Source organism: Corvus brachyrhynchos, unplaced genomic scaffold, assembly GCF_000691975.1.
Source record: "Corvus brachyrhynchos isolate BGI_N302 unplaced genomic scaffold, ASM69197v1 scaffold70, whole genome shotgun sequence".
Taxonomy (NCBI): domain Eukaryota; kingdom Metazoa; phylum Chordata; class Aves; order Passeriformes; family Corvidae; genus Corvus; species Corvus brachyrhynchos.
Genome location: NW_008236217.1, coordinates 9496470 through 9505281, shown reverse-complemented (window position 1 = coordinate 9505281; position 8812 = coordinate 9496470). Strand labels below are relative to the sequence as shown.

The 8812-nt window shown below is 39.3% G+C and overlaps 1 protein-coding gene and 1 long non-coding RNA gene across 3 annotated transcripts in view; one reads left to right on the top strand and one right to left on the bottom strand.

Annotated features, from left to right (window-relative positions):
* YIPF4 (Yip1 domain family member 4) overlaps nt 1-8812 on the top strand; it is a 95656-nt gene that overhangs the window by 72201 nt on the left and 14643 nt on the right. The window lies entirely within an intron of this gene.
* Nucleotides 1-8812, bottom strand: part of LOC108449685 — a 72161-nt gene that overhangs the window by 62263 nt on the left and 1086 nt on the right. Inside the window, exons 2-3 of one of the 2 annotated variants that reach the window (XR_001865947.1) lie at nt 7590-7769; nt 5765-5864 (exon numbers count right to left, since the gene is read on the bottom strand). This is a non-coding gene — a long non-coding RNA (uncharacterized LOC108449685). The remainder of the gene's footprint in view (nt 1-5764; nt 5865-7589; nt 7770-8812) is intronic. The other variant, XR_001865946.1, reaches the window with a different exon arrangement.

The window sequence follows — 8812 nt, the reverse complement described above, 5'->3', positions numbered from 1 at the left end:
AACGAACCAAAAGCTGCTTATCTACAAGCAAAACCAGCATTATATGACTGAAGGGGGCCAAGTTAATCAGAGCTATCAAGAGGCTAATTCAGGTCCAGAGGGCTGAGAAGGCAGATTAAATGATCGTTCATAAATCATTGAAAGCATACCGTATTGTAGCACACTATACCATATTGTAGCAACAAACAATGTTCTTTTGTAGGGTGCAGTTTCCTGCTTTCTACATGTCTGTGTTTTGATATTTTAAGTATCTCATCAGCATCTTTTTATCCTTAAGCTGTGAATATGTTATAACTCCGCTTGTTAATCATCAGATCTTTAGGAAGGAAGGGGATAGACTGTAAAAACAAACCTAAAATTGTTCATGTTTGCAGGCAGCACTACTGTGCTTACTACAAGCATATACAAAATAGAAAAGAATGTGGTTGCAAGATACTGTGGAGGAAAACTGGGGAAAGCAACTGAAAAAATCTGAAAAATTAGCTGTATATGTCTCAGGCACCTTTGCTTTATGGAGGATGGAGGGGAGGACACTGATGGTTAATTTTTCACTTTAAAATATTTAGAGAAGCACTGAAATGTGCTGGTTTATGTAATGTAAGCTTATTCACTGATTCCACCATGGAAAAACTGGGATCTGGTCTTACACTTTTTTTCTTATAGGATTGAGACTATCCACAGGCTACAATTGACTACTCTTTAGAACTGTCTTCCAAAGGCTCACTTACCCATTTTTGAAAGTGTTTAAAACACTGTTCTTCATCTGCTTTTTTCCCTCCTCTCAACAGTTCTAAGAAAGACTTTTTCACTATTTATCATAAGTAAAGGATTCCTCCAAGGACTGGAGTTAATGGCACTTGTTTCTGATTTTACAAGACATGGAACACACTCCAGTTCTCTATACAACATAATATTCCACATTTCCAGTGCCTGGTATTCTACTGCTATGCACTATAGTATTTACCTGCATCAGCACAAAGGAAGGGCAAAAGGCTGTCATTGCAATGTGCTCCCTCTGGAAACATGACACTCTGGGATGAGAGACAACATAACATGTTAGGAAGAAGAGAATAGTCCTTTAATTACAATGATTAAATCATGGTTTTGTCAATTTTTTCATAGAACACAGAAGGTCTTCAGACTGGGACAATATGGCTGAACAGCACAAAAGGCTAAAAATAAGTGAAGCCAGCAGTTCTATTTGATAACACTGTCAAATCAAAATTGTATAGATTTGTCCCCAGCTATCTGAACAGCATTATTTGCTCATTTTTGTGACTTCAAGGACATGTTTTTCTGTTCTCTTCTTTCCTTTTCTCTACCAAAAAACATACCCATTTTTAGCTCTAGGACGTAGATTGCCTCAGTGCTCACACAGTTCTTTGGCTTTTGGCATAGCGTGAGACATAAGCCCTCATCTGGCTCTTACTTTCTTTCTCCGTCTCACCAAAATTTGACTGCTCTGTAGCTCACATTTCCAGCTTGGTCCTATTATGTCTGAGATGCCAACTGGCAACAAACCTGCACAGGTACCTGGATTAAAAGGAAATACTTGTTCATTCTCATTTCTCTGCAGCATGTCAGAGCCACTGGTTTGCTCCCTGACTTTCTCCCCAGGGTCCCTTAATTGCAATCATCCTCAAAAAAAAACAAACCCCAAAAACAACAAAAACAACAAAACAAAAGAAAACAAAAAAGAAAGAAAAGGATAATCCATCTCCATTCAAGCTTCAGGACTGAATTTTACCACTGTCTGTCCAGGATTTTGCTCTTACAAGGCTCCCTGCCTGGATTGTGCACACTTTCTTCTTCAGGTTCACCTATAGTCATTAACTATTCTGTCAGCAGCTTTCTAGATATGAGTTTTTGCCACTGCCTTTAAATGGAAAATGAAGTCCTTTGAAGATATGTTGATTGTTTCAAACATCTGTCCACATCCTTGTGCATTAATTAGGAGGCCTAATAGAGCTTTTTGGTTTTTTATCATATGTCTTAACTGTCAGAGTGGATTTATACATCTCAAGACAAAACCACTCGGTATGCTGCAACTCAATATCCACCAGAAAACACAGAGTGTGCTTTTCTACTTGTATTTTCTTACAGAATAAAGCTCTGGAGGGCAAGGGATTTGCCTCGATCTGCAGGATCAGGTGACAGTGGTAAAGAGTAAACAAAAGAATACACAGAATAAAGATGGTCTTTCTAACTTTTCATTGTTTCTGCTGTAAACAACATTAACTACAGTCTTGGGTGAGAAGTACAGTCTGCGGAGGAAGTAGGAGGGAAAGAAACCAAATACAGCTGTGAGAAGAGAGATGCAAGGGTTACCAAGAGCTTGGTTACTCTTCACATTTTGACCAATCTGAAAGAGAGCTTTGAAGCACTAAGTTGCTCTGCTAAGCAACTAAGAAATTGAAAAGATTGAAATTCTTAAATGTTGATGAGAATGTCTTCTTTACCATATTATGTTGAAATCTCTGTTCTATGTCAAAATTGAAAGTAAGTATTTACTACAAAAATCCATGTGTCTATTTTCACAAATGCACCCTAGCGATTTTAAATCAATTTTTCTATTTTATTCAGCTTTATTCAGTTTTGGGTTTATATACTTGATACAGGATTTTTCTGCTTGGGGAAAAAAAAATTATACTATGTCAGATTTTGTCAATACAGACAACTTACACATTTTCACTGAATTCAGCTCTTTGCTGAATTGGGATCATGCCTTTGAAGGAACCTAACTACAGGGAAAGCTAATAAAAATGAGCTCATAAAAAGCACACAGTTAAAGTGAACAGTCTTTGAAATCTGTTACAGGTTGCCAGATCTGAGGCTAATGCAAGGTCAGCTCTCCCTTAATTTCTTTTGACTTTTTTCTTCCAGAAGAGGACATGATACTATTTTCACTCCGGTCTTACTTGCCAACAAGGAGATCCAAATAATCCTCAAGCTGCTGAGTCAATTTGTGGTTATGGAGAAAAGCATTTCTCAAATATGAGAGATTGGATATCCACTGGGAAAGCTCTTTTTCAGACTTCTCTCTCAAGCAAAACAAAACTAAACTATTTTTCTTAGGTCACATTTTATTATCCTCTAGCTCTCCTTGGTGCTCTCTCTCAACTTCTCTATACCTTTCTCAATAGTCCTGCTGAGGCTGAACACAGACTTGTTTTTCAGGACTCACCACCACATGTTTTTTGCCATAGTACAGTTTTTTCAGTCTTTCACAGAAGAGCCTCAATTCTTAATCTGTTACACAGGTAAATCTCCATTTCTATTAATGAAAATGACGACTCATTCCCAGCTACAGCTCTTTATATCTGTCTGTAATGAATTGCCTGTTGCTGTTTTTGAATCACCTCTTAAATACATCCAATTTGATTTGTGGTTTTCTGTTACACAATTATGTATTCATTTTCAAAACACACATATTCCACTTGTGAACTTACTATTATTATTTTTACCTAGAATTTCCACAGCATCTCTGGAGATACAGCAGTTGCCTAGTGGGATTTCTTCAAGGTCGCTTAGTTCATCAGGGATTTATCTCACAATGTAGGTGATGGCATCCTCAATAGCTGTCAAATGGTTCATGTATAATAAGTGTAGCCTTCTCATATTTCTGATACCTTCAACCATCAATGGGATGAGGAAAAAAAGTAACAGGTCACATTGTTAGCTGACCTGTTTTGGTATGTTTCTAATGCCGTGATCACAGCCAACTGCTAGACAATTAGATTTTTACTGACTCACATACAACAACTATCTGTATTTTGATGCCATCAAATGTATGACAAGTTTTGTTTGCATAGAAAGATAAACACAGCCTACTGATCAGGTACTGTATCATGTAATCAATATGAACTACCCCTCAGCCCAGAGAAAGTAACTCATAGAAGATCAAATGGGATCTTCCTGTGGAACAAATACAGGAGAAGCATTTTTTTAGTAAGTCATCAAAAGCAGACATATGAATTGCCATATCCATTTCAGTTACTGGATTGTGTGGCCCTAGCAAACACTCAAACTTTTCAACCTTGGTATCCAGTGACTGACCTCACAGAAAGTCAGCAATAGGTCAGAGATGGGAACTGTGTCACCTTTGCAATCTGAATGGCAGTTCATGCAGATTAGCCAGTTCTGGGGTCAGTCTGTCAGATCGGCTTGACTGTGGTATGCATTACTAACTTGAAAGGAGCACTCTGATACTTTGTGGCATTAAGGATACAGAACATATCACGACTTCAGTGCAAATGTATAATAAAGTACTTTTCTAAATTAGATAGTAGGACTTCCAAGTTGTAGTAGTGTACAAACTTCAGAGGTTGTTAAAGCATTCACATTCTCAGCACAATATACTTTATTATGGTATAAAATAAGAGTAAGCAGCAAAGTGTAACAGTGCTTGTCTCCATGTTATCTGAAGGTTCTTTCTTTGCAAGTTTCCTTCTTGTAAAATTACTTAATATCTTGCTTGCTTACAGAGTAGGTTGTGCAATGCCCTTCTGTTGCCAGAAAAATAGAGAACTGTTTCTTGATGTAAAGCAAGTTCCAGTTCATAAGTACTTGAAAATTTATGATACAGCAGTTATCAAAAACTTGTCTCTCTGTCCAGAGTTAATGGTCCAGTTAGTAAATATTTCTGCTACCAGTAGAAATGAGTGTATCTGCAATGCATTTAATTAATTCATTCTTCAATGGTTTCATTAAAAGATGGTAACTTTAATTCACAAACGAGATGTTTATTGTGGGACTTTGATATCTAGACTAAACTAAACAGTCATACTGTTCCAAGAAGCCAGGGCTCAGGGTTTTCCTCACTAATTTGAGCAGCACTGACTCAAGCAACTAGATATAGTGAGGCAGGCCCAAAGAGAAGCTCTAACAACCCTAGATGTAAATGCAAAAGCCATTTCAAAGTGGATGATTTGTAAGGATTAACCTAATCTGATATTACTTTGACACATTAGGAATAAAACTCCACAGCAATCTGCCTACTTGCCTTGTCATGGCAGTTGGCTCCAAACTTCCCCAAGAAATCAGAAGTTGGCTCTTCACATAAGTGATTCTGACTTCCTTTTTACACAGTAATTATATACATTCTGGTAAATTCACATAATGCATGATTCTTGAATGTCTAAAATTAAAATTAAACAGGAGCCTTTCCTACTGGCAGACAGGTTGCATTTGTGAGTACCCAACAATGCATTTTTATGCAGCACAGCTTGTCACAGCCTGTTAAAATGCTTCCTTTTCCCTTTCCCTTTCCCTTTCCTTTCCCTTTCCCTTGCACCTTAAACTTCAGCCGACCATCCAGAACACTTTATGATTGCTCACATATTTACATGTGGTGTGGGCCTTTATCACTGAAAGCAATTTCTGAAGTGTGCAGAAAGGCAAAATGCAGAAATTGCTGAGAAATCTGGCAGCAGCGTCTGGGTGAAACAGCGTTACTCAGCTGGTTTCAAGCACTTTGTTCCCCCCCCCCCGCCCAGGAAAAAACCCTGAACTGGAACCCCGGACAAGGTCTGATCTGGCAAAAGCAGTGCTAGACTGCCCTCCGCTGGCACAGCCCAGGCAGGGGACAGAGGGTTGCTCACCTATGGTCTGAAGGGAAGGAGGCTGAAAGGAGGAGAGCAAAATCTTAGTATTTGAGCAAATGCTGAGAAAAATCCAGAGTGTTTGGATCAGGTGGATTTCTTTATCCTTCACTACCCATGTACGATAGAGCATCTGGAGGAGCAACTCTTGAAAACCTACTCACTGTTATTTTAGATAGGCATGGGCAGAACATCTATCCTTTGTCTCCTTCAGTGTCTCTTTGATGTGAAATTCCATCTGGATCTCAGCTGGTCAGAAAATCGCTAGAAAAGGAAATAATTAATGCAAGTTTTCTTGTATTATCAAAATTATTTTTAAAAGTAGATAATGAATGATAATGAATGTCTTTATAAATAGTCTATTGAAAGCAGAGAAATCTAATTACTTAACTGCTTGTGTTCATACAGAGATCACTGTCAGAATCAGACAATGAGAAAATGCAGAAAATATTTCCAAATAGCGAACAATATCTCGTCTTTGCTAGGTACCAGCAGTGTCACAAAATAGTCTTCTGCATCATATCAACCTATGTGTATTTCACTTATACTTAGAAAATGTTACAGCACATGCATAGCACAGGGTCCAGTGCATGAAACCATGAAACAAGGAGAGACAGAACTAGTCACCCAGCCTAACGTGGAGTCTCATTTGTCACTGCTCCTTTTCGGCACACTAATAAAATCTGCATTTGTGACTCACTGCATAATATTCTGTAATTTATTATCATTGTCCCAAGTTTCCTCCTCAAAGCTGATTCAGTGTAATATTTCATCTCCTTCTCTTTTGTCTCCTCCCATCCTTTTACAGTGCTCTGAGGACTACTCCTTGTGTTTATCAAGAGGTACACTACTTTTGTGCCCCAAATCACCAAGTTTTGTTCTAGCAGTGTATGCTGTTGGTCTTGTTAGGAGACAAGTACAAAACAGCTTAAAATCCTATTTATTTCAATAAATAAGAATTGCAATGAAGCAAGTGAAAGGTTTGCCTTAAGTGCAAGCAATTCCTTGACATGGCATTCTTTGTTGCCATCCCTCTATGTAGTTATATAAAAACAAGAAATAAAATCAAGCAAACAAACAAATAAAAACCACGAACTAAGAAAGGAGTCTAAGCTCCACAGAGGGATCTGGACAGGCTGGATCAATGGGCCAAGGGCAATGGTATGCAGTTCAACAAGGTCAAGTGCTGGGTACTGCACTTGGGTCACAACAACTGCTTGCAGCATTACACATTTGGGGAAGAGTGGTTGGAAAGATGCCTGGGGGAAAAGGACCTGGGGATGCTGGTTGACAGCAGCTAAGCATGATCCAGTGTATGCTCAGGTGGCCAAGAAGGCAGGCCAGTGGCATCCTGGCGTGTATCAGCAGTAGTGTGGCCAGCAGGACTGGGGCAGTGATTGTCCCCCTGTACTCAGCACTGGTGAGGCCTCACCTCGAGTGCTGTGTCCAGTTCTGGGCCCCTCACAACAAGAAGTGAGGGGCGGAAAAAGTTGAGGTGCTGGAAAAAGTCCAGAGAAGGGCAGCAGAGCTGGTGAAGGGTCTGGAGCACAAGTCCTGTGAGGAGCAGCTGAGGGAGATGGGGGTGTTTAACCTGTAGAAGAGGAGGCTCAGGGGAGACCTTGTCACTCTCTACAGCTGCCTGAAAGGAGGATGTGTAGCAAGGTAGGGGTCTGCCTCTTCTCCCAGGTAACAAGCGACAGGATGAGAGGAAATGGCCTCAAGCACCAGGGGAGACTTAGACTGGATAAAGGAAGAATTCCCTAACTGAAGGAGTGATCAGGCATTGGAACAGGCTGTCCAGGGAAGCAGTGGAGTCACCATCCCTGGAAGCATTCAAAAAAGTGTAATTGTGGTATGTAGGGATATGGTTTATCAGTGGACTTAGTAGAGTTAAGGTAATGGTTAGACTTGATCTCAAGTGTCTTTTTCCAACTTAAATGGTTCCATGATCCTATGATTTCACGATTTGCAATTTGTCCAATAACAGACCTGTCTGGCATCCTCTGGAGGGCACAGTTTCCAGAAGCATCCAAGACATTTCAACATCAACAGGGAACAGCACACTCACAGCAGTGTAGTTAAATGTAATAGTAGAATCATGGAATGTCTCAAATTGGAAAGGCTCCATAAGGATGAACAGGTCCAACTCCCTCCTCCTTGCACCATTACCTAGGAGTAAACCATATGTAAAAGTATCATCCAAAAGCTCCTTGAACTCTGACAGGCTGGCTGTAACTAAGTAAAGAGGAAGAGACATCAGGAACTGAAGGAAGCCTATTGCAAAGGTCTTGTAGCAAAGAAGTTCCACATAACAGCTAAGAAAATGAGCTGCTCTTAACAGATGTCTTGACTGCTCACCTTTTTAAAGGGAAAATCTGATTATACAAGTATCTGTAGGGGCATTTTGTAGTATCAAGACAATTTTTGATTTAAAAATAGGTTATGTGCAGTTATAGGTGATTTTTTTCTGGTGCTGCAAGGAAACTGATAATCATTGTAAAATATCTACAGAGAACCTAAATCCAAGTCATATTTGATATAAATGCAAATTTGAGTGATCCTTGGATATGGTAAAGTAGGAACTTCCAGTCATGTTCTCTCCATAAAAAACAGATTGGGTTTTACTTGTTAAAAATTATTTGAAACGGACCTCCCAGCGATTTCCTTTAATGGGATATATATGAAAAGAAAAGGTTCCTTCTACAAATCAAACCACTGCTCTAATGCTATTTCTGGACCTGTAACTTTTCCAATTTATATTTCTATTTATAGATAGCCCATGGCACTTAATGAAATCTATGTATGAAATAAATATATGTGGCACGAATGCCACATTTAAGCCTGTTTCCTCAAGATGTCAGGAAAAAAATGTGTCCTCTCACAATAAATGCTGGTATTCAGCAGGGAGCAAAGGGATGGATTTACGTGCTAACCCTAAGCGGAGTTATCTGGGAGCTTTTTTGTTAAGTCGTTAAACACAGAAAAAGTGAGATCCCACTTTCTGATTCCTCAAAGCACAGACCGCAACCAGAGCCAGTGTTTGTCTTATTATATATTGTATTATTATAATAGGGATTGGCAGCAACATGTCAATTCTATTATTTTACAACTTCTTTAGTGCTACATAGGTCTCTCTGCAGTCAGTCAAAAACATAGTCACAGCATTATTAGCCACTAGATCATGAAGGAAGGAAGGAAGGGAGGGAGGGAGG